We start from the raw sequence: 25,223 nt of genomic DNA, 5'->3' as shown, positions 1-25,223 counted from the left end.
GCCGCCCCGTCCGGGAAGAAGTGAGGAGCGCCTCTGCCCGGCCGCCCCGTCTGGGAGGTGAGGAGCGCCTCTGCCCGGCCACCCATCGTCTGGGAGGTGAGGAGCGCCTCTTCCCAGCCACCCATCGTCTGGGAGGTGAGGAGCGCCTCTGCCTGGCCACCCATCGTCTGGAAAGTGAGGAGCGCCTCTGCCCGGCTGCCCCATCTGGGAAGTGAGGAGTGCCTCTGCCCGGACACCCATCGTCTGGGAGGTGAGGTGCGCCTCTGCCCGGCCGCCCATCATCTGGGAAGTGAGGAGCGCCTCTGCCCAGCCACCCATCGTCTGGGAAGTGGGGAGCGCCTCTGCCCGACCACCCATCGTCTGGGAAGTGAGGAGCCCCTCTGCCCGGCCGCCCCATGTCTGGGTAGAAGTGAGGAGCTCCTCTGCCTGGCCGCTCCGTCTGGGAGGTCTACCACGGAGGCCAGAAGCAATGTGGGGGCTGGACGTGGTGGCTCACGCCTGTGGTCCCGGCACTCTGGGGGGCGAGGCGGGTTGATCACTTCGTGCTAGGAGTTCGAGACCAGTCTGGCCGACTTGGCGAAACATGAAGAATACAACAGACAAACCAACCAACCAACTCAATGACAACAAAACAGGTCTACCCTGGAGTCATACTCTAATTTTTTCTATTTTCCTCCCTTTCTGATCCTTTATCCCACTTTCTTTTTCTTCCTCTTCCTTCTCCCTCTTCTTTGTCAAATAGAGGATTGAGTTATTATCACTGATCCATATAAAGTCCCTCTCTCATTTATTTTAACTCCCACCCCCATTTCTATTCCCCGACTTCCCATGTGCAACCTTCCTAATATGTTTGATACGCATCTTTTTGTTTGTATGTATTTTTAGAAAATGTTTATTGTTTTTGTATGCAAAAAAAATTAAAAAAAAATTAAAAAAAAAAAAAAATCTAATGGGATCCCCTTATCCTTGAGGGAGATCGAGGCCGAGGCCGCTGTGACAATGTTCCACCAGGTAGCATGTTGCAGGGGTACAGCAGTGTGTTTGGAGATGGTGCAGGAGGGACGGCCTTGAGTTGTAGCAACTGAGGGTGAACACATGGGGTCTTGCTGGAGTGCATCTAGTATGTGTGTGTGTGTGTGTGGCTTTCTCTGTTTCCACTCTGGCATCAGAGACTTGCTTATCAACCTTTATGATATTTTTCTGGATAGTGGTAATTGCCATGTAATGTTTCTTTTGCTGAATAATTACCCATCTTCTCTGTCGTATGTCACAGATTCTCTCTTTTTTATTTTTATTTTTTGAGATGGAGTTTTGGTGTTGTTGCCCAGGCTGGAGTGCAATGGCACGATCTTGGCTCACTGCAACCTCTGTCTCCCTAGACCAAGCAATTCTCCTGCCTCAGCCTCCCAAGTAGCTAGGATTACAGGCACCTGCCACCACATCTGGCTACTTTTTTTTTTTGAGACGGAGTCTCGCTCTGTCGCCCAGGCTGGAGTGCAGTGGCGCAATCTCGGCTCACTGCAAGCTCCGCCTCCCGGGTTCACGCCATTCTCCAGCCTCAGCCTCTCCGAGTACTGGCTACTTTTAAAAATATTTTTAGTAGAGATGGGGTTTCTTTCTTTCTTTTTTTTTTTTTTTTTGAGACAGAGTCTGGATCTGTTGCCCAGGCTGGAGTGCAGTGGTGCGATCTCGGCTCACTGCAACCTCCACCTCCGTGGTTCAAGCAATTCCCCTGCTTCAGCCTTCCAAGTAGCTGGAATTACAGGCACCTGCCACCACATCTAGCTACTTTTAAAAATATTTTTAGTAGAGATGGGGTTTCTTTCTTTTCTTTTCTTTCTTTTTTTTTTTTGAGACAGAGTCTGGATCTGTTGCCCAGGCTGGAGTGCAGTGGTGCGATCTCGGCTCACTGCAACCTCCACCTCCCTGGTTGAAGCAATTCCCCTGCTTCAGCCTCCCAAGTAGCTGGGATTACAGGCGCACACCGCCACACCTAGATAATTTTTTTTTTTTTTTTTTAGGCGGAGTCTTGCTCTGTCGCCCAGGCTGGAGTGCAGTGGTGCAATCTCGGCTCACTGCAAGCTCCGCCTCCCGGGTTCACACCATTCTCCTGCCTCAGCCTCTCTGAGTAGCTGGGACTACAGGCGCCCGCCACCACGCCCGGCTAATTTCTTTGTATTTTTTTAGTAGAGACAGGGTTTCACTGTGTTAGCCAGGATGGCCTCGATCTCCTGACCTCGTGATCTGCCCACCTCGGCCTCCCAAAGTGCTGGGATTATAAGCGTGAGCCACCGGGCCCGGCCCCTAGCTAATTTTTTTATATATTTAATAGAGACAGGGTTTCACTGTCCAGGCCAGACTGGTCTCGAACTCCTCAGGCAATCCACCTTCCTCGGCCTCCGAAAGTGCTGGGATTACAGGCTTGAGCCACCACAACCGGCCAGATTCTCTTTTTAAAACTGGTCAGCCCCTAGCCGGGCGCGGTGGCTCAAGCCTGTAATCCCAGCACTTTGGGAGGCCGAGGCGGGCGGATCATGAGGTCAGGAGATCAAGACCACGGTGAAACCCCGTCTCTACTAAAAATACAAAAAAAAAATTAGCCATGCGTGGTGGCAGGCGCCTGTAGTCGCAGCTACTCGGAGAGGCTGAGGCAGGAGAATGGCGTGAACCCGGGAAGCGGAGCTTGCAGTGAGCCGAGATCGTGCCACTGCACTCCAGCCTGGGCGACAGAGCAAGACTTCGTCTCAAAAAAAAAAAAAAAAAAATGGTCAGCCCCTCAAACCAGAATAGGTTCAGAGAGACTTCCGAGATTCTCTATTTGTCTGAAGTGTAAATGTTTTGAAGGTTTTCTCGACTGACTCAATGTGATCAAGAATCTGTAATAGTTGGTGTCCCCCTGACACTGCTCACTCAGTCCCACTGTCAGCAAGTTCTCTTTCCCTGTCCTTCTGGTCAGCTAAGTCAGTGATGACACATCTGGCTACCACCAGCTTAAAGCTGTCTCCCCAACCACTTTTACCAGGGAATGCTTCACGATCACAGTGCTCTCCTGCCTTGGAAACACCTTCACCTTCCTCTCCTTCTCTTTGGCTACCATGGTCACCCTCCACACTGCTTTCCTCAACTCTTGGGCAGGTGGTCCCATCGATACCTCCTCCTCCTCCAAGGTTACCTCCCAAGGTGCCATTCATCACTGACAATCATGTTTGCACTACTAAAAGAATTGCCTTAATCTTTTTATCCATTTTTGGGTTTTGGGGGGTTTTCTGGAGATGGAGTCTTGCTCTGTCTCCTAGGCTGAAGTGCAATGGCTCAGTCTGGGCGCACTGCAACCTTTGCCTCTCAGGTTCAAGCAATTCTTCTCCCTCAGCCTCCTGAGTAGCTGGGATTACAGGCATACTCCACCACGCCTGGCTAATTTTGTGTTTTTAGTAGAGACAGGATTTCGCCATGTTGGCCAGGCTGGTCTCAAACTCCTGACCTCATGTGGTCCTCCTGCCTCAACCTCCCAAAGTGCTGGGATTATAGGCATGAGCCACTGCACCTGGCCCGATTCTTTATATTTGTAAAAAGCATAATGTACTTCAATATATTCAAAGTTAGACTATTATTTAGAAGTATATCCATTTGCAGCCAGGGCAGTGGCTGACGCCTGTCCTTTACACATATAAGATGGTAGTACACGGCCGGGCACGGTGGCTCTTGCCTGTGATCCCAGAACTTTGGAAGGCTGAGGTGGGTGGATCACTTGATGTCGGAAGTTGGAGACCAGACTGGCCAACATGGACAAACCCCATCTCTCTGTATTGTAAAAATACAAAAATTAGCCAGATGTGGTGGTAGGCTCCTGTAATCCCAGCTACTTGGGAGGCTGAGGCAGGAGAATCGCTTGAACCTGGGAGGTAGAGGTTGCAGTGAGCCGAAATTGCACCATTGCACTCTAGCCTGGGCAACAAGAGCGAAACTTCGTATCATTAAATAAATAAATAAATAAAAGGAAAGGCCGGGTGCGGTGGCTCATGCCTATAATCCCAGCACTTTGGGAGGCCGAGGCAGGCAGATCACGAGGTCAGGAGATTGAGACCATCCTGGCTAAGACGATGAAATCCTGTCTCTACTAAAATACAAAAGAAAAATTAGATGGGTATGGTGGCAGGAGCCTGTAGTCCCAGCTACTCGGGAGGCTGAGGCAGGAGAATGGTGTGAACCTGGGAGGCGGAGCTTGCAGTGAGCCAAGATAGTGCCACTGCACTGCAGCCTGGGTGAGAGCGAGACTCCGTTTCAAAAAAAAAAAAAAAGAAAGAAAAATACAGAGGGATTTTTTTTTAAGTAGCTTTGTGTTTTGTGGCTATTACATCTAGAAGTAAGATAAAAATTGATGTAAAGTGTTATACACTTATGAATGCTATGGGAAACATCCCAATCAGGGACAGCTGCAAAGAAAAAGTGTTAGTGGGATACATAAATAATTGCTTCTTGCCATTGGTGGGTGGGTTCGTATTTAAATTCTTTGAGTATTAAAAACCAAGTATTCTTGGCCAGATGCGGTGGCTCACGCCTATAATCCCAGCACTTTGGGAGGCCAAGGTGGGCGGATCACGAGGTCAGGAGTTTGAGACCAGCCTGGTCAACATGGTGAAACTCTGTCTCTACTAAAAATACAAAAATTAGCTGGGCGTGGTGGAACGCGCCTGAAATCCCAACTACTCAGGAGGCTGAGGCAGGAGAATTGCTTAAACTCAGGGGGCGGAGGTCGCAGTGAGCTGAGATTGCACCACTGCACTCCAGCCTGGGCAAGCAAGACTCTGTCTCGGAAAAAAACAAAACAAACAAAAAAACGAAGTATTCTTGGCTGGGCTCAGTGGCTCACACTTGTAATACCAGCACTTTGGGAGGCCGAGGCGGGCGGATCACGAGGTCAGGAGTTCGAGACCAGCCTGACCAACATGGTGAAACCTCATCTCTACTAAAAAATACAAAAATTAGCCAGGGATGGTGGTACATGCCTGTAATCCCAGCTACTCAGGAGGCTGAGGCAGGAGAATTGCCTGAACCCAGGAGGCAGAGGTTGCAGTGAGCCAAGATTGTACCACCGCACTCCAGCCTAGGTGACAGAGTGAGACTCCATCTCAAAAAACAAAACAAAACAAAACAAAAAAAAGTGTTCTCATTAATGTGTGGCCAGAAAAAAATTGTATGAAAAAAAGGAAGAAGGCTGGGCGCGGTGGTTCATGCCTGTAATCCCAGTACTTTGGGAGGCCGAGGTGGGTGGATCACGAGGTCAGGAGTTCAAGATCAGCCTGGCCAAGATGGTGAAACCCCACCTCTACTAAAAATACAAAAAATTAGCTGGGCGAAGTGGTGGGTGCCTGTAATCCCAGCCACTCGGGAGGCTGAGGCAGAGAACTGCTTGAACCCAGGAAGCAGAGGTTGCAGTGAGCCGAGATCACGCCACTGCATTCCAGCCTGGGCAACAGAGCGAGATTCCGTCACAAAAAAAAAAAAAAAAAAGGAAGAAAAGAAAAAAATGGAAGAAACAGGGCCAGACGTTGTGGCTTATGCCTGCAATCCCAGTACTTTGGGAGGCTGAGGCAGGTGGAATGCTTGAGTACAGGAGTTCAAGACCAGCCTGGGCAACATGGTGAAACCCTATCTCTACTAAAAATACAAAAAACTAGCCAGGTGTGTTGGCACACTTCTGTTGTCCCAGTTGCTTGGGAGCCTTTGGTGGGAGGATTGCTTGAGCCCAGGGGAGTGGGGCGGAGGTTGCAGTGAGCTAAGATCACGCCACTGCACTCCAGCTTGGATGACAGAAACCCTGTCTCAAAACCAAAAAAAAAAAAAAAACCCGTAACTGATTATTTTTGCTGTATGTCTTGCCTGTTGGAGCCTCTGGAAAAAAGGATATAACATTAAAAAGAGGCACTCTCTACATAGAAATATACTTTTAGAGTTTTTAAAAACTGATTTTAATTGCTAATGAGCTCTTGTAAAATCAGATGTCTGACCCATAAAAGCTAATGATTTCCAGCCAGACGTGCATATTTCTGAGTGGATCACTTTGGGCCTAAATAGTGACGAGATAAAAAAGGCTTAATAAAGCCTTCCTTAGGCCGGGCATGGTGGCTCATGCCTGTAATCCCAGCACTTTGGGAGGGAGAGGCGGGCGGATCACCTGAGGCCAGGAGTTCAAGACCAGCCGGGCCAACATGGCGAAAATTCATCTCTACTAAAAATACAAAAATTAGCTGGATGCGGTGGCGCACGCCTGTGGTCCGAACTACTCTGCAGTCTGAGGCAGGAGAATCGCTTGAACCCAGGAAACGGAGGCTGCCGTGGGCCGAGATTGCGCCTCTGCACTGCAGCCTGGGCAACAAAGCGAGACTCAGTCTTAAAAAAAAAAAGAAGGCTTGTCAATCGCACTTGGAATATGGCCATCAGGCCTTGCAGCATTTTGGCTTTGCTTCTGCGAAGAAAAAGCAACAGGGCTTTTTGGAATCCTGATCCTAATTTCCTGGAGCTGATTCTAAGCTGAAACTTGATACTTTATAGTATGGGCTTGTTATTAGAAAAACTTCAACTGAATTAAATTTAAAATAATTTAATTGAGCGGCCGGGCGTGGTGGCTCACGCCTGTAATCCCAGCACTTTCGGAGGCCAAGGCGGGAGGGTCACAAGGTCAGGAGATTGACACCATCCTGGCTAACATGGTGAAACCCCATCTCTGCTAAAAATACAAAAAATTAGCTGGACATGGTGGCGGGCACCCCTAGTCCCAGCCACACGGGAGGCTGAGGCAAGAGAATGGCGTGAACCCGGGAGGCAGAACTTGCAGTGAGCCGAGATGGTGCCACTGCACTCCAGCCTGGATGACAGAGTGAGACTCTGTCTCAAAAAAAAAAAAGTATTAATAATAATAATTTAATTGAGCAATGGATGACTCATGAATCAGGTAGCCCCCAGAATCACAGCAGATATTCAGAGAGACTCCAGGGATGCCTCATGGTCAGAACAAATTTACAGACAAAAAAGAGAAGTGACTATAGAAATCAGAGGTGAGGTCCTTAAGTGGATTCGTTACAGCTCCACTTTTGCCTTATTTGAACACAGTTTGAACACTCCGCAGTGTATGAGTGGTTGAAGTATGGCTGCTAGGATGGGCCAAGACTCATCTCTTGTTACAGGCAAATACTGCTAATTTAGTTTTCAGTATTGTGTACCTATTTAGTTAGGTTGCAGTTTGACCAAAAAGACTCATATACAGAGAGAGGTACAGAGTCCTTCTCAGGCCATCTTTAGTTCGCTTTAACAATTACCCCCTTTTGGTCATTTTCTCAATTTTTAGAGATTGACCAAAACTTGAGTCATTGATGTCACTATCACCATCATAAATGTACTTATTTGATATTGAAACTCACTGGGAAACAGAACACTGTGGGCTTTGCAAGGTGGGAACAAGGACCCAGTAGAGGGTAATTTCTTACGCTGGGAACGTCCTGTTTACAGGAGAAAAATAAAACCTGGTCTATTCTAGGATGTATGAGTTTCCTTAAAGTCTTAATTTATGTCACATTTAACACGAGCAACTCCATTTTCTTTTTTTTTTTTTTTGCTGTTTTTTTTTTTTTTTTTGAGACTGAGTTTCGCTCTTGTTGCCCAGGCTGGAATGCAATGGCGCGATCTTGGCTCACCGCACCCTCTGCCTCCCAGGTTCCAGCAATTCTCCTGCCCCAGCCTCCCAAGTAGCTGGGATTACAGGCATGCACCACCATGCCCATCTGATTTTTTTTTTTTGTATTTTTAGTAGAGACGGGGTTTCTCCATGTTGAGGCTGGTCTCGAACTCCTGACCTCAGGTGACCCACCCACCTCGGCCTCCCAAAGCGCTGGGATTACAGGCATGAGCCACCGCGCCCAGCCAAGCAACTCCATTCTTGTTTGGTCTGTTAGGGCCTAGCCCATGAGCTCAGTCCAAAACAATGGCCTTCCATAATTTTGTTTAAAAAAATTACCCCTTTCTGGTCAGGTTCTCACTTAGCTGATAGTGTGACCAGAATTTAGGGCCTTAGCGCCATTTTCCGTTACCATCATTTTGGGTTTCCGGCCTCAGTGTGTCGTTTGTAGGTTACTGTGTCCTCGTGGTTGCACATTTCTTTCAGCTCTTGTCATTCCAGTTGAACAGAGACCATTTGACATTCTAGAGATGGCTGCATGTAAAGATTTAAAAGCTTTGGGAGAATACAGTGCACCAGAGAGACTATTATTATTACTATCAGGAGGATAATACCAACAGTTTGGAGTATGTTCCTTACCCAGGGTCCCCATAAATCAAACCACCTAAAATCAAATAGATCAAAGAATGAGCCCGGGGCTGGGTGTGGTGGCTCACATCTGCAATCCCAGCACTTGGGAGGCCAAGATGGGCGGATCACGAGGTCAGGAGATCGAGACCATCCTGGCTAACACAGTGAAACCCCGTCTTTACTAAAAATACAAAAAATTAGACGGGCGTGGTGGCGGGTGCCTGTAGTCCCAGCTACTCGGGAGGTTGAGGCTGGAGAATCACTGGAACCCGGGAAGCGGAGGTTGCAGTGAGCTGAGATCATGCCACTGCACTCCAGTCTGGGCGACAGAGCGAGACTTTGTTTCAAAAAAAAAGAATGAGGTGGGAAGTTGTGGCTCATGCCTGTAATCCCAGCACTTTGTGAGGCCGAGGTGGGTGGATCACCTGAGGTCAGGAGTTGGAGACCAGCCTCCCAAAGCGCTGGGATTACAGGCGTGAGCCACCGCAACCAGCCAGAAAGGAAAATTTAAGAAGGTTAAGAAGGGAAGCCAGACATTGCTCATGCAGGGGAAGAGAATCAACAAATGGTAAAGGTCACACAGGTATCAACCAGAAAGTACTCATTTCCTAAGTGAGGATTGAACCCGGCCCACTATTGTAAAATGGCAGAGACCAAAAGAAAGTACCACCACGTGGTGGCTGGGCATGATGGCTCACGCCTGTAACTGCAGCACTTTGGGAGGCTGAGATGGGCGGATCATCTGAGGTCAGGAGTTCGAGACCAGCCTGGCCAACATGGCGAAACCCTGTCTCTACTAAAAATACAAAAATTAGCTGGACATGGTGGCACACGCCTGTAGTCCCAGCTACTGGGGAGGCTGAGGCAGGAGAATAGCTTGAAACCGGGAGGCGAAGGTTGTAGTAAACCGAGATTGCGCCATTGCACTCCAGCCTGGGTGACAAAGCAAGGTTCCTCTCAAAAAAAAAAAAAAAAAAAAAGAAAGTACCACCACGTGGTTACAAGGTCAAGCTCCCAAGGACATAAAAGAAGATAGAGACCTCATCCAGTTTTGTTTTGTTTTCAGAGAAAGTTTGTAACTGACAAGTTTTCTGGGCTGGCTTGCCTATTAGCTAGCTAAGACAAAGCAAATTTGACAAAGTTGCTCTGCTTAAAAAACAAAACTCAGGCTCTGGTAGAGTTGCAGATTTGACTCGAAAGACAAAGCTGTGAAAACATCATGGATGCTGGCTGGACCAGCTGGGTCACAATTGCCTACAGAAGAGGGCTTATTTCTGATGGGACCATCTGAAATTGATCTGCTCATTGGCTCTTTGTTTCTGTTACAGAGACTGTTTGCATTTCTAAGTAGTGATTCCTGCTAAAGCTGCACACTGTGGGAGGGCACATTTCAGCAAGTGTGACCCTTGCACCCAGTTCTGAGAGATCAGACTCTGGACCCTGTCTCAGGGCCGTCTTACTGCTGCTAACTTCTTGCGTTTGGCTTTTGGTATTAGATGCAGTTTGCAACAGTGAACTGATACCTTGACTCTACTTCCTTTCTCCTGGTATACATGTTACAGGAAAGGGGTCCCAACCCAGACCCCAAGAGAGGGTTGCTGGATCTTGCGCAAGAAAGAATTCAGGGAGAGTCTGTAAAGAGAAAGCAAGTTTATTAAGAAAGTAAAGGAATAAAAGAATGGCTACTCTATAGACAGAGCAGCCCCAAGGGCTGCTGGTTGCCCATTTTTGTGGTTGTTTTTTGATGATATGCTAAACAAGGGGTGGATTATTTATGCTTCCCCTTTTTAGACCATATAGGGTAACTTCCTGATGTTGCCATGGCATTTGTAAACTGTCATGGTGCTGGTGAGAGTGTAGCAGTGAGGACGACCAGAGGTCACGCTCACATCTTGGTTTTGGTGGGTTTTAGCCAGCATCTTTACTGCAGCCTGTTTTATCAGCAAGGTCTTTATGAGCTATATCTTGTGCTGACCTCCTATGTCATCCTGTGACTTAGAATGCGTTAACCATCTGAAAATGCAGACCAGTAGGTCTCAGCCTTATTTTACCAGTCCCTATTCAAGATGGAGTTGGTCTGGTTCAAATGCCTCTGATACACACAACTTAGCAAGGTACCTTAATTTAGTGATTAAATGCAGCTGTCCCCAGAAAGCGATTGATCTTTTCTAGGCTGCTACCTGGATAAGTGATCAGGATGAAAAAGGAGTGGAAAATTATGTAAACCCATTTTTTTTTTTTGAGATGGAGTTTCGCTCTTGTTGCCCAGGCTGGAGTGCAATGGCGCAATCTCGGCTCACCACAACCTCCACCTCCCAGGTTCAAGCGATTCTCCTGCCTCAGCCTCCCTAGTAGCTGCGATTACAGGCATGTGCCACCATGCCCGGCTAATTTTGTATTTTTAGTAGAGACGGGGTTTCTCCATGTTGGCCAGGCTGGTCTCGAAATCCTGATCTCAGGTGATCCCCCTCCCTCGGCCTCCCAAGGTGCTGGGATTACAGGCGTGTGCCACCACGCCTGGCCTGCATTCCCCTGTTTCTTGCCCTTTATTAGCATTTGGAGATAACATACTTGCCATCAGTCCTGCAAAGTAATTGCCGAGGCTGACTCCTTTCACAGTGATTATGGCTTCCTGAGTCAAAATAGGATTTTTTCTGTGTCCTGAGGATGTGACTTGTATATAAGCCTCTCACCTACTTAAAATATGTTTGTAAATGAAATGTTGGTAGATTCCTGTTCCATTGTTTTCTCTACAGGATCAAGTAGCGAATGTTCTTTTTTTTTTTTTTTTAGACGGAGTTTTGCTCTGTCACCCAGGCTGGAGTGCCGTGGGGCAATCTCGGCTCACTGCAAGCTCTGCCTCCTGGGTTCACGCCATTCTCCTGCCTCAGCCTCTCCGAGTAGCTGGGGTTACAGGCGCCCACCACCAAGCCCAGCTTATTTTTTGTATTTTTGTAGAGACGGGGTTTCACCGTGGTCTCGATCTCCTGACCTCGTGATCCGCCCGCCTCGGCCTCCCAAAGTGCTGGGATTACAAGCGTGAGCCACTGCGCCCAGCCTCGAACGTTCTTAACAAATGTTTTGTGTCTTGCACCAATAAGAGACTTCAGAATGGAAGGTAGTCCCCAGTCTGTACTAAGTCTGTGACTGCAACTTTTCAGAGGGATCTATATGTCTGTCTAATGCATCAACTCCAACCACACTCAAGTTCATAGGGTTTGGGTATTACTGTATTGCAGCTATTGTAAGAGTTTGTCATGGGTGGTCAAAGAGATGCTCCGAAGTTCAAATCTTCTTGGTTCCAGCAGCATATGCAATGACTGGGCAGTGCTAGGGGACAATTAGGCAAAGAGGCTACACCTGTCCCCACCCCACCCCCCAGCATCCCATCAAACTGCTTAGTGTGAAATTGGCTCTGCAGAAACAGAGCTCCCATCACCCATGTTGCATTATCACCTGGCCTCTTTTGTTTTGGTGTTGTCTGGTGGGAAAATGGACACAGGGTGCTGGCATCTTTGCCAATCTTACAATTGCTGTCAGTATTAAACTGCCTGAATCTAAAAAGGGCTTGTTTCTTTACCAATTAAATCTCTCAGCTTTGCTTGACAGCAGTGATATGCTTTGGCTGTGTCCCCACCCAAATCTCTTCTTGAATTGTAACTCCCATAATTCCCACGTATCATGGGAGGAACCTGGTGGGAGGTGATTTAATTATGGGTCAGGGCTTTCCTGCACTGTTCTCCTGATAGTGAATGAGTCTCATGAGGTCTGACGGTTTTAAAAACCAGAGTTTCCTTGCACAAGCCCTCTCTTTTTTGCATGCTGCCATCCACGTGAGACGTGACTTGCTCCTCCTTGCCTTCTGCCAAGACTGTGAGGCCTCCTCAGCCATGTGGAACTGTAAGTTCATTAAACCTCTTTTTCTTCCCAGTCTCAGGTATGTCTTTATCAGCAGCGTGAAAATGGACTCATATATTAAATTGGTACTAGTAGAGCAGGGCACTGCTGTAGATACCCAAAAATGTGGAAGCTACTTTGGAACTGGGTAACAGACAGAGACTGGAACAGTTTGGAGGGCTCAGAAGAAGATAGGAAAATGTAGGAAAGTTTGGCACTCCCTAGAGACTTGTTGAATGGCTTTGACCAAAATGCTGATAGTATTATGGACAATAAAGTCCAGGCTGAGGTGGTCTCAGATGGAAACGAGGAACTTGCTGGGAACTGGAGCAAAGGTGACTCTTGTTATGTTTTAGCCAAGAGACTGGCAGCATTTTACCCCTGCCCTAGAGATTTGTGGAACTTTGAATTTGACAGAGATGACTTAGGGTATCTGATGGAAGAAACTTCCTAGCGTCAAAGCATTCAAGTGGTGACTTGGGTGCTGTTAAAGGCATTCAGGTTTATAAAGGAAGCAGAGCATAAAAGATTGGAAAATTGCAACCTAACAATGCAACAGAAAAGAAAATCTCATTTTCTGAGGAGAAACGCAACCCGGATGCAGAAATTTGCATAAGTAGTGAGGAGCTGAATGTTAATCCCCAAGACAATGGGAAAAATGTCTTCAGGGAATGTCAGAGGTATTCATGGCAGCCCCTCCCATCAGAGGTCCAGAGGCCTAGGAGGAAAAAGTGGTTCTGTGGGCTGGGCCCAGAGTTCCTGTGCTGTGTGCAGTCTAGGGACTTGTTGCCCTATGTCCCAGACACTCCAGCCATGACTAAAAGGGGCCAAGGTACAGCTCAGACTGTTCCTTCAGAGGGTGGAAGCTCTAAGACTTGGCAGCGTCCATGTGGTGTTGAGCCTGTGGGTGCACAGAAGTCAAGAATTGAGGTTTGGGAACCTCAATTAGGAAGTCAGACTATCTCTGTTGTAGACGATGTGATTCTACGCCTAAAAAACCCCAAAGGCTCTGTCCCATAGCTCCTAGGTCTGAAAAAGAACTTCAGCAAAGTTTCAGGATACAAAATCAGTATACAAAAATCAGTATCCACCAGGAGCAGTGGCTCACGCCTATAATCCCAGAAATTTCAGAGGCCTAGGCTGGGGGATCACTCGAGACCAGGAGTTTAAGACCTGCTGGGTCACCATGGCCAAACCCTGTCTCTACAAAAAATACAAAATTAGGCCAGGCGCAGTGGCTCGTGCCTGTAATCCCAGCACTTTGGGAGGTGGAGGTGGGTGGATCACAAGGTCAGGAGATCGAGACCATCCTGGCTAACATGGTGAAACCCCATCTCTACTAAAAATATAAAAAATTAGCCGGGCGTTGTGGCGGGTGCCTGTAGTCCCAGCTACTCGGGAGGCTGAGGCAGGAGAATGGCGTCAACCCGGAAGGCGGAGCTTGCAGTGAGCCAGGATCGCACCACTGCACTCCAGCCTGGGCGACAGAGCAAGACTCCGTCTCAAAAAAAAAAAAAAAAAAATTAGCCAGGCATGGGGGCACACACCTGTAGTCCCAGATACTTGGGAGGCTGAGGCACAAGTATCGCTTGAACCTGGGAGGCAGAGGTTGCAGTGAGCCAAGATCACACCACTATATTCCAGCCTGGGTGACAGGGCGAGATTCTGTCTCTGTCTCAAAAAAAAAAAAAAAAAAAAGTGTTTCAGTCCCACTGGACTAGCCTGGGCAGCATAGCGAGATCCTGTCTCTATTTTCAAAAAACAAATAAATACATATAATTAAATTAAAACAGAAAATTGACAAATGGGACCTAATTAAACTAAAGAGCTTCTGCACAGTAAAAGAAACTATCAACAGAATAAAAAGACAATCTACAGACTGGGAGAAAATATTGGCAAACTATACATCCAACAAAGGTCTCATATCCAGAATCTATAAGGAAATTAAACAAATTAACAAGCCAAAAAACAAACAACACCATTAAAAAGTGAGCAAAGGACAGTCGGGTGCGGTGGCTCATGCCTGTAATCTCAGCACTTTGGGAGGCCGAGGCGGATGGATCACCTGAGGTCAGGAATTCAAGACCAGCCTGTCCAACCTGGTGAAACCCCATCTCTACTAAAAAAAAATACAAAAATTAGCTGGGGCATGGTGGCAGGCGCCTGTAATCCCAGTTACTTGGGGGGTGAGGCAGGAGAATCGCTTGAACCCGAGAGGCAGAGGTCGCAGTGAGCCAAGATCATGCCATTGCGCTCCAGCCTGGGGGACAAGAGTGAGACTTAATCTCAAAAAAAAAAAAAAAAAAAGTGAGCAAAGGACATGAGCAGATAATTTTCAAAAGAAGACATACACTTGGCCAACAAGAAAAAATGTTCAACATCGCTAATCATTAAAGAAATGGAAACCACAATGAGATACGAACTCACACCAGTCAAGATGACTATTATTAAAAAGTCAAAAAATGACAGATGCTGGGCCGGGCAAGGTGGCTCATGCTTGTAATCCCAGCACTTTGGGAGGCCGAAGCAGGCGGATCACCTGGGTTCAGGAGTTTGGAGCCTGGCCAGTGTGGCAAATCCCCATCTCTACTAAAAATACCAACAATTTGCCGGGCGTAGTGGCAGGTGCCTGTAATTCTAGCTACTCGGGAGGCTGAGGCATGAGAATCGCTTGAACCCGGGAGGCAGAGGTTGCAGTGAGGGAGATCACGCCATTGCACTCCAGCCTGGGCAACAAGACCAAAAATCCCTCTTAAAAACTAAACTAAACTAAACTAAACTAAACTAAAAAACAGATGCTGGCTGGGCCCGGTGGCTCATGCCTGTAATCCCAGCACTTTGGGAGGCCGAGGCAGATGGATCAGCTGAGGTCGGGAGTTTGAGACTGGCCTGACCAACGTGGAGAAACCCTGTCTCTACTAAAAATACAAAATTAGCTGGGCATGGTGGCACGTGCTGTAATCCCAGCTATTCGGAAGGCTGAGGCAGGAGAATCGCTTGAATCTGGGAGGCGAAGTTTGCAGTTAGCAGAAACTGTGCCACTGTACTCCAGCCTGGGTGACAGGTCCTCACTCTGTGCCCCAAGGTGGAGGCAATGGCAAGATTACAGGTCACTGGAGCCTCGACCTCCCAAGGCTCAGGTGATCCCCCTGCCTCAGCACCCTGGAGTAGCTGGGACCACGGGTGAGCACCACCACGCCCAGCTAATTTATTTATTTACTTATTTTGACATGGAGTCTTGCTCTGTCACCCAGGCTGGAGTGCAGTGGCACGATCTTGGTTCAAGCAATTCTCCTGCCTCAGCCTCCTGGGTAGCTAGGATTACAGGTGCACGCCACCATGCCTGACTAATTTTTTTTCTTTCTTTTTTTTTTTTTTTCTTTTGAGAGATGGGGTTTCGCCATGATGGCCAGGCTGGTCTTGAACTCCTGACCTCAGGTGATCCACCAAAGTGCTTGGATTACAGGCGTGAGGTATCATGCATGGCTGCCCAGCTAATTTCTATATTTTTTGTAGAGATGGGTTTTCCCCATGTTTCCCTGGCTGGTCTCGAAATCCTGGGCTCAATTTATTCTACCACCTCAGCGTCCCACCTCAGCCTCCCAAAGTGCTGGGATTACGGCCATGAGCCTCCACGCCCAGATTTTTTCCTTTGCAGATAGATAGATAGATAGATAGATAGATAGATAGATAGATAGATAGATAAATAGATAGATAGATATTCCTAATTATTATTATTTTGAGACAGAGTCTTACTCTGTCACCTAAATTGGAGTGCAGTGGTGAAATCTCTGCTCACTGCAACCTCTGCCTCCCGGGTTCAAGCGATTCTCGTGCCTCAGCCTCCCGAGTAGCTGGGATTACAGGCTCCCACAACCATGGCCAGCTAATTTTTGTATTTTTAGTAGATATGGGGTTTCACCATGTTGGCCAGGCTGGTCTTGAGCTCCTATCCTCAGGTGATCTGCCCCCGTACCTCCCAAAGTGCTGGGGTCACAGGTGTGAGCCACCGTGCCTAGCCATTTTTTCCTAATTAATTTGTGACCCAGAAAATCCTGTTTAAAATCTGCCATCTAGTGTGGGATTTGTAAAATGACAAATCACTGGACACAATCATGTGTTTACACTAAGGCTTCCCTCCTGGACACCAGGTTTAAAACTTTTCAGCATCAAATAACATTATCCAGTAAAGTAGCGTTAAAGTTGGTTACCCATTTGGTTTTACTCACAGTTTTAGATAGATAGATAGATAGATAGATAGATAGATAGATAGATATAAATATATTGATATGCAAGGTAGATTTTTTTTTTTTTTGCAAGTTAGAGCTTTTGATCAGCAGGATATGGTAGTATTGGAAACCTTTAAATAGCCCAGTAAGCTGGAAGGAATGTGGCTCACAACTGTAATCCCAGCACTTTGGGAGACCAAGGAGGAAGGATTGCTAGGAGTTCGAGACTGCCCTGGGCAACATAACATGACCCCCATCTCTAAAATAAATAAAAAGGAATAAATAGCAAAGTAAAAGCTATCTCATAATTAATTTTTATTTATATTTATTTATTTATTTATTTATTTATTTATTTTGAGACGGAGTCTTGCTCTGTCGCCCAGGCTGGAGTGCAGTGGTGCGATCTCGGCTCACTGCAAGCTCCGCCTCCCAGGTTCACGCCATTCTCCTGCCTCAGCCTCTCCGAGTAGCTGGGACTACAGGCGCCCGCCACCAAGCCCGGCTAATTTTTTTTTGTATTTTTAGTAGAGACGGGGTTTCACCGTGGTCTCGATCTCCTGACCTCGTGATCCGCCCGCCTCGGCCTCCCAAAGTGCTGGGATTACAAGCGTGAGCCACCGCGCCTGGCCTATTCATTTATTTTTGAGACGGAGTCTCGCTCTGTCAACAGGCTGGAGTGCAGTGGTGTGATCTCGGCTCACTGAAACTTCTGCCTCCTGGGTTCAAGTGATTCTCCTGCCTGTCTCCCAAGTAGCTGGGACTACAGGCGGGAGCCACCACACCCAGCTAATTTTTGGTTTCGCCATGTTGGCCAGGATGGCCTCGATCTTTTGACCTCAGGTGATCTGCCTGCCTTGGCCTCCCAAAGTGCTGGGATTACAGGCTTGAGCCACCGCACCCAGCCTAATTTTTGTTGTTGTTGTTGTTGTTTATTTTTTTTTTAAGACAGATTCTTGCTCTGTTGCCCAGGCTGGAGTGCAGTGATGCAATCTCGGCTCACTGCAAGCTCCGCCTCCCGGGTTCAGGCCATTCTCCTGCCTCAGCTTCCCCAGCAGCTGAGACTACAGGCGCCCGTCACCCCGCCCGGCTAATTTTTTGCATTTTTAGAAGAGATGGGGTTTCACCATGTTAGCCAGGATGGTCTCGATCTCCTGACCTTGTGATCTGCCCACCTCGGCCTCCCAAAGTGCTGGGATTACAGGTGTGAGCCACTGCGCACGGCCTTGCACCCAGCCTAAGTTTTATTTATTTATCTTTGAGATGGAGTCTTGCTCTGTTGCCCAGGCTCTAGTGCAGTGGCACGATCTTGGCTCACTGCAACCTCCATCTCCTGGGTTCAAGCAATTCTCCTGCCTCAGCCTCTGGAGTAGCTGGGATTACAGGCGCGCGCCACCACGTCCAGCAAATTTTTGGATTTTTAGTAGAGATGGGGATTCACTATGTTGGCTTGGCTGGTCTCAAACTCCTGACCCCAAGCGATTCGCCCACCTCAGCCTCCCAAAGTGCTGGGATTACAGGCATGAGCCACTGTATCCAGCCAGTAGTATAATTATTGTTTTCTTTTTTTTGAGATGGAGTCTCACTCTGTTGCCCAAGCTGGATTGTAGTGGGAGGATCTCGGCTCACCACAACCTCTGCCTCCCAGGTTAAAGTGATTCTGCCTCAGCCTCTCGAGTAGCTGGCACTACAGATGCACGCCACCATGCCCAGCTAATTTTTGTATTTTTAGTAGAGACAGGGTTTCACTATGTTGGCCAGGCTGATCTCAAACTCCTGACCTCGTGATCTGGCTACCTTAATTTTTGTTTCCAACTATGAAATATATTTTTAAAAGCTCAGGCCAGGCACAGTGGCTCACATCTGTAATCCCAGCACTTTGGGAGGCCGAGGCGAGTAGATCACGAGGTCAGGAGATTGGGAGCATCCTGGCCAACATGGTGAAAACCCATCTCCACTAAACATACAAAAATTAGCCAGGGTGGTGGTGCGTGCCTGTAGTCCCAGCTACTCAGGAGGCTGAGGCAGCAGAATCGCTTGAACCAGGGAGGCAGAGTTTGCAGTGAGCCGAGATTGCGACACTGCGCTCCAGCCTGGGCAACAGAGCGAGACTCTATCTCAAAAAACAAAAAACAAAAACAAAAACTCAAGAGGAAAATAATATTCTATTTACCCGGGTACATGCTATTTACTCGGGTATTTAGCCTTTTTATTGTTCTTCATTCATTTCTTATGTTCCTAGCTTCCTTCTGATATAATTTCTCTTATATCTGAACTTATGGCAATTTATTCAGAGTTTTGTTTGCAACACATTCTCTTAGTTTCCTTGTATCTAAGCATGTCTTTATTTCATCTTTATTCCTGAAGAATATTTTCATGGAATTTTGAGGTGACACCTCTTTGTGTGTGTGTGTGTGTGTGTGTGTGTATGTGTGTGTTTTGGTGACACCTTTTTTTGTTCAGCACTTTTTAAAGGTTTTTTTTTTTTTTTTTTTTTTACTTTTTAAAAATAATAGAGACAGGGTCTAACTATGTTTCAAAGGCTGATTTTGAACTCCTGGTCTTAAGGGGTTCACCTGCCTTGGTCTCCCAAAGTGCTGAGATTATCCATGTGAGCCACCATGCCCGGGCTGTTAAGCATTTTAAAATGTTGTTACACACACACACACACACACACAAATACATTTTTTTTTTTCTAATAATGGCTCAGAAACAATAATAAAATGTTTTTATTTATTTATTAATTTTTTTTTTGGAGATGGAGTCTTGCTCTGTCACCCAGGCTGAAGTGCAGTGGAATGATCTCGGCTCACTGCAACCTCCGCCTCCGGAGTTCAAGCGATTTTCCTGCCTCAGCCTCCCTAGTAGCTGGGACTAGAGGTGTGTGCCACCATGCCTGGCTAGTTTTCGTATTTTTAGTAGAGATGGGGTTTCACCATGTTAGTCAGGCTGGTCTCGAACTCCTGACCTCGTCGTCCGCCCGCCTTGGCCCCCCAGAGTGCTGGAATGCAGTGGGCAATACATTGTCTTTCCCTGGCTATTTTCAAGATTTTCTTTGTCTACATTTTCAAAGTTTGATTGTAATCTATCTCAATTTGGATTCATTTGGGTCTTTCTTTTTTATTCATTTATTTATTTTATTATCAAGCAGCCCCCTGAAACAGAGTTAGTTCAGAGAGACTCTCTGGGTTTTTTCTGTTTAGGTTCTGCTGGCCTTCGTGAATGTCAGTTACTGTCTTTTGCCAACATTTAGAAAAATTTTAGCTATTGTTTCTTCAACTTTTTTTTTTTTGTACTGCACTTTTTCTTCTTTCCTTCTGTAACTCTGATGTCATGAATATCAGCCCTTTGGTATTGTTCACAGATTCCTGAGCCTCCTTTTATTTTGGTGGGGTGGGGAATTTTTTTTTTTTTTTTTTTAGGTGGAGTCTCGCTCAATTGAGTAGGCTGGAGGGCGGTGGGGGGGTGTAAGAATCGCTTGAACCCAGGGGCCTTTGACTCTAAGGCCCTCCTTGAGGCTCCGTCTCCTTCCTTGGGGCGTTTGACCCAGAAAATGGGGTCAAAAACTGCTGCTACAAGCATCTCCAGTGCCAGTAGCCAAGGTCTGGGGAGACCCATGGGGTCTCACCGGGAGGCTGAGGCGGGAGAATCGCTTGAACCCGGGAGGTGGAGGTTGCAGGGAGCTGAGATTGTGCCATTGCACTTCAGCCTGGGTGACAGGGCGAGGCTCTGTTTAAAAAATAAAACAAAAAACCTAGGTCTAGGTCTAAAAAGGAAAAAATCAATCAGCAAACATAAATGTGGCTCTTAAGAGACATCCTTGTAGAAAAAAATGGTGCTGACAAAGGATTACTAATATGAAAATAATAAAGGATGAAACAGACTAAATAATACAGCTGCTAAGTAATCAATTAATCCTCTTGTCTTAAGTAGAGCTAATGAAATTAGGTCGACTGAAATGGTTTTGTCAGTGGTGGGCGCTTTACCCTTCAACGGCATCACTGAGGCACTTTGTTCAAGCAAAATTACATCTACGTTGCACATAACTATAACCAGCACCCTGCACAATTCAGGGCACACGGGAGGTATAAGGCACATTTTCATTTACTGGGTTAATGAGCAACAAGGATTATCAAGAGTGTGCATCTTTAGACTCACAGTTATCTTATGTTGTTGTTAACTGTTATTAAGTAAGGAGAAGCTAGAACAAAGAATAACACAATATTTTCTGCTTCCTTTTTTTTTTTTTTTTTGAGAGGGAGGCTCACTCTGTCACCCAGGCTGGAGTGCAGTGGAGCGATCTTGGCTCACTGCAACCTCTGCCTCCTGGATTCAAGCGATTCTTCTGCCTCAGCATCCCTAGTAGCTGGGATTATAGGTGTGTGCAACCAAGCCTGGCTATTTTTCTGTACTTTAGTAGAGACAGGGTTTTGTCATGTGGCTAGGCTGGTTTGGAACTCCTGGTCTCAAGCGATCCACCTGCCTTGGCCTCCCAAAGTGCTGGGATAACAGGCGTGAGTCACCATGCCTGTCCCAGATTTTCTGCTTTCTATATGGAATCCGCAGCTAGTCAAATTCACTTGACTTGTTGGGGTCGGGGACAACTGACAGCTAAGTGACTCACTAATGTGAAATCCTCTCCAATTTTTTTGTTTTGAAATAAGGTCTTGCTATGCTACCCAGGCTGGTCTCAAACTCCTGGGCTCAAACAATCCTCCCACCTTGGCCTCCCAAATTATTGGGATTACAGGTGTGAGACACCATATCTGGCCCCTCTCCAGTTCTATGTAAAAAATCAGCTTCATCCAGATAACAACACTTTGTTACCTCTAAGGGGTGGGGTGGGTGGGGAGGCAGATTGACTTCTGGAGCCTCAATAGCAACAGCGTTTGGAAAAAAATTATTTCCAAACATAGGAGAACTCAGGATCTAATTCACATGTGATATCCTTGAAAAACTAGTAACAGCTGCCTGGCACAGTGGCTCACGCCTGTAATCCCAGCACTTTGGGAGGCCGAGATGGGCAGGTCACGAGGTTAAGAGATTGAGACTATCCTGGCTAACATGGTGAAACCCCATCTCTACTAAAAACTACAAAAATTAGCTGGGCATGGTGGCGTGCGCCTGTAATCCCAGCTACTCGAGAAGCTGAGGCAGGAGAATTGCTTGAACCTGGGAGGCGGAGGTTGCAGTGAGCTGAGATCGCACCACTGCCCTCCAGTGTGGCGACAAAGTGAGACTTCATCTCAAAAAAAAAAAAGAAAAGAAAAAACTAGTAACAGCTTAATTTTTAAAAATATTTATAATAGAGACAGTGTCTACTATGTTGGCCAGATTGGTCTTGAATTCCTGGCCTCAAGCAATCCTCCTGTCTTGGCCTCCCAGTGTACTAGGATTACAAGCATGAGCTGCCACCCTCAGCCAACAGCTTAATTTCTGCCAGGTAAGGCTGTCTTTATTGTCCTTGATGGAGGTTTGGGCACACAGACTCCAGGAGTGGTGTGCTCCAGGGTTGTGGGGAAGCAGAAGGGTCCTTGGGATGCTGAGAGGGAGAAGGACTGCAGAAGGCACCAGGGCAAGGTTGGGGGTGGGGAGGGCAGGGGATACCTGGGGCACTGAGAGAGCTAGGTGGGGATAATACCCTGCAGAAACACACCTCCAGCAGATATATGGGATGGAGCTGCATGGCCAGCCCTCTTCCTCCTCCTATTCCCCCTCCTCCAACTCCTGGTCCCTCTCCTCCCCTGCCCTTTCACCTTTGACCCCATGGGTCTCCCCAGACCTTGGGTAGTGGCACTGGAGATGTTCGCGGCAGCAGTTTTTGACCCCATTTTATGGGTCAAACATCCCAAGGAAGGAGAGGGAGCCTCAAGGAGGGCCTTAGAGTCAAAGGAGCATCTCAGGATTGAGAGTCAGGGAAAATTTGATCTTTATTATGATAATATTCCCTCCAATCTACAGTTCTCAAACTTTCCGGTCTCAAACCTTCTTAATGTTGAAAATTGTCTTCATGGGTATTTCCATCAGTATTTGTTATACTTTAAAACTGTGAAAAATTTAGGCCAGGGATGGTGGCTCACACCTATAATCCCAGCACTTTGGGAGGCCAAGGCAGGAAGATCGCTTGAGCACAGCGGTTCATGACCAGCCTGGGCAACATAGTGAGACCCTGTCTCTACAAAAAATAAAAAATTAGCTGGTGTGCTGTTGTGTGCCTGTAGTCCCAGCTACTTGGGAGGCTAAGCTGGAGGATTGCTGTAGCTCAGGATCACAGAGGAGCTGTGATGGCACCTCTGCACAAGAGAGTGAGGGCCTGTCTCCAAAAAAAATAAAAATTGTCAAACTATATTTATTGTATTATATTATATTACATTACATTATATTTTATTTTTCTGAGATGGGGTCTCACTCTGTTGCCCCGGCTGGAGTGCAGTGGCGTGATCTTGGCTCACTGCAACCTTCGCCTCACAGGTTCCAGAGATTCTCCTGCCTCAGCCTCCCCAGTAGCTGGGACTAGAGGCGCATGCCACCATGCCTGGCTCCTTTTTGTATTTTATTTTATTTTTTGAGGTGGAGTTTCGCTATTGTTGCCCAGGCTGGAGTGCAATGGTGTGATCTGAGCTCACTGCAAACTCTGCCTCATGGGTTCAAGTGATTCTCCCGCCTCAGCCTCCTGAGTAGCTGGGATTACAGGCATGTGCCACCATACCTGGCTAATGTTTTGTTTTTAGTACGGACGGGGTTTCACCATGTTGGTCAGGCTGGTCTTGAACTCCCAACCTCAGGTGATCTGCCCCCCTCACCCTCCCAAAGTGCTGGGACTACAGGCATGAGCCACCACGCCCAGCATACTTTTTGTATTTTAGTGGAGACGGGGCTTCACTATGTTAACCAGGCTGGTCTCGAACTCCTGACCTCAAGTGATCTGCCCACCTCGGTCTCCCAGAGTGCTGGGATTATAGGTGTGAGCCACTGTGCCCAGCTAGCCACTATATATATATATATATATATTTTTTTTTTTTTTTTGAGATGGAGTCTTGCTCTGTTGCCCAGGCTGGAGTGCAGTGGTGCGATCTCGGCTCACTGCAAGCTCCGCCTCCCGGGTTCACGCCATTCTCCTGCCTCAGCCTCCCGAGTAGCTGGGACTACAGGCGCCCGCCACAACACCCGGCTAATTTTTGTATTTTCAGTAGGGACAGAGTTTCACCGTGTTAGCCAGGATGGTCTCGATCTCCTGACCTCAGGTGATCTGCCCGCCTTGGCCTCCCAAAGTGCTGGGATTACAGGTGTGAGCCACCGCGCCCGGCCCATTTTATATTTTAAAACAGAAAAGTTTAGGCCAAGTGTGGTGCTTCACGCCCGAAATCTCAGCACTTTGGGATGCCAAGGTGGGAGGATCGCTTGAGCCCGAGAGTTCCAGACTAGCCTGGGCAACATGGCAAAACCTCATCTCTAAGAAAAAAATAGGCCAGGCGCGGTGGCTCACACCCGTAATCCCAGAGCTTTGGGAGGCGGAGGTGGGTGGATCACGAGGTCAGGAAATTGAGACCATCCTGGCTAACACAGTGAAACCCTGTCTCTACTAAAAATACAAGAAATTAGCCGGGCGTGGTGACAGGCGCCTGTAGTCCCAGCTACTCTGGAGGCTGAGGCAGGAGGCGGAGCTTGCAGTGAGCCAAGATCGCGCCACTGCACTCCAGCCTGGGGACAGAGTGAGACTCCATCTCAAAAAAAAAAAAAAAAGAAAGAAAAAAATTAGGTGTGGTGGTGCACACTGCTGGTTCCAGCTAGTCAGGAGTCTGAGGTGGGATGATTGCTTGAGCCCAGGGGGTTGGGGCTGCCATGAGCCAAGATCACTCCACTGCACTTCAGCCCGGGTGATAGAGCAAGACTCTGTCTCCAAAAAACCAAACCAACCAACCAACCAAACAAACAAAAAACCTGAGAACAATTTAAGACACAAGAATATAGATGGCCAGGCACGGTGGCTCACGCCTGTAATCCCAGCACTTTGGGAGGCTGAGAGGGGTGGATCACGAGGTCAGGAGATCGAGACCATCCTGGCTAATACGGTGAAATCTCGTCTCTACTAAAAATACATAAAAATTAGCTGGGCTTGGTGGTGGGCGCCTGTAGTCTCAGCTACTCTGGAGGCTGAGGCAGGAGAATAGTGTGAACTCGGGAGGCAGAGATTGCAGTGAGCTGAGATCGCGCCACTGCACTCCAACCTGGATGACAGGGCGACTCAAAAAAAAAAGAATATAGAAATACACATTATCTTAGCTTTCAGGGCAATGGAGTTTTCTGGAAACAATCCACTGTATGCTCCTGAGTGAATGGGAACGGAAATGTCAGATAATGTCATAGTATTATTATAAAAATAATTTTAACCTTGCCAGTTTCTGGAACAAATTTTGAGAACCACTGCCAGAAAATCTATGCCTGCACAACTTAGAGCAGGGCCTTTGCTGCTTGAGAAGCCCCGTCTGATCTAGAATTTAGAGGGAGTGCCCTGGAATGCCGTCCCTATCACTGCCTTACTGGCATTTGCCCTTTAGTCTGCGGAGGATTTCTTTCTAGGAAAGAACAGAGGCTGGGTGCTATAACTCACACCTGTAATCCCAGCACTTTGGGAGGCCGAGGCCGGTGGCTCACTTGAGTCCAGGAGTTCAAGACCAGCCTGGGCAATATGGTGAAACCCTGCCTCCACTAAAACCATAAAAATTAGGTGAGTGTGGTGGCACGTGCCTATGAGGGAGGCTGAGGCAGTAGAATCACTTTAATCCGGGAGGTAGAGG

At 47.4% G+C, this 25,223-nt stretch overlaps 1 pseudogene; it reads right to left on the bottom strand.

Annotated features, from left to right (window-relative positions):
• Positions 1 to 10,790: 10,790 nt before the first annotated feature.
• On the bottom strand, positions 10,791 to 22,256 carry LOC129490783 (PRELI domain containing protein 3B-like; annotated as a pseudogene).
• Between the last annotated feature and the right edge of the window lie 2,967 nt (positions 22,257 to 25,223).

Source organism: Symphalangus syndactylus, chromosome 9, assembly GCF_028878055.3.
Source record: "Symphalangus syndactylus isolate Jambi chromosome 9, NHGRI_mSymSyn1-v2.1_pri, whole genome shotgun sequence".
NCBI lineage: Eukaryota > Metazoa > Chordata > Mammalia > Primates > Hylobatidae > Symphalangus > Symphalangus syndactylus.
Note: the sequence above shows the minus strand (reverse complement) of the source record. Positions and strands in the feature narration are given on the sequence as shown.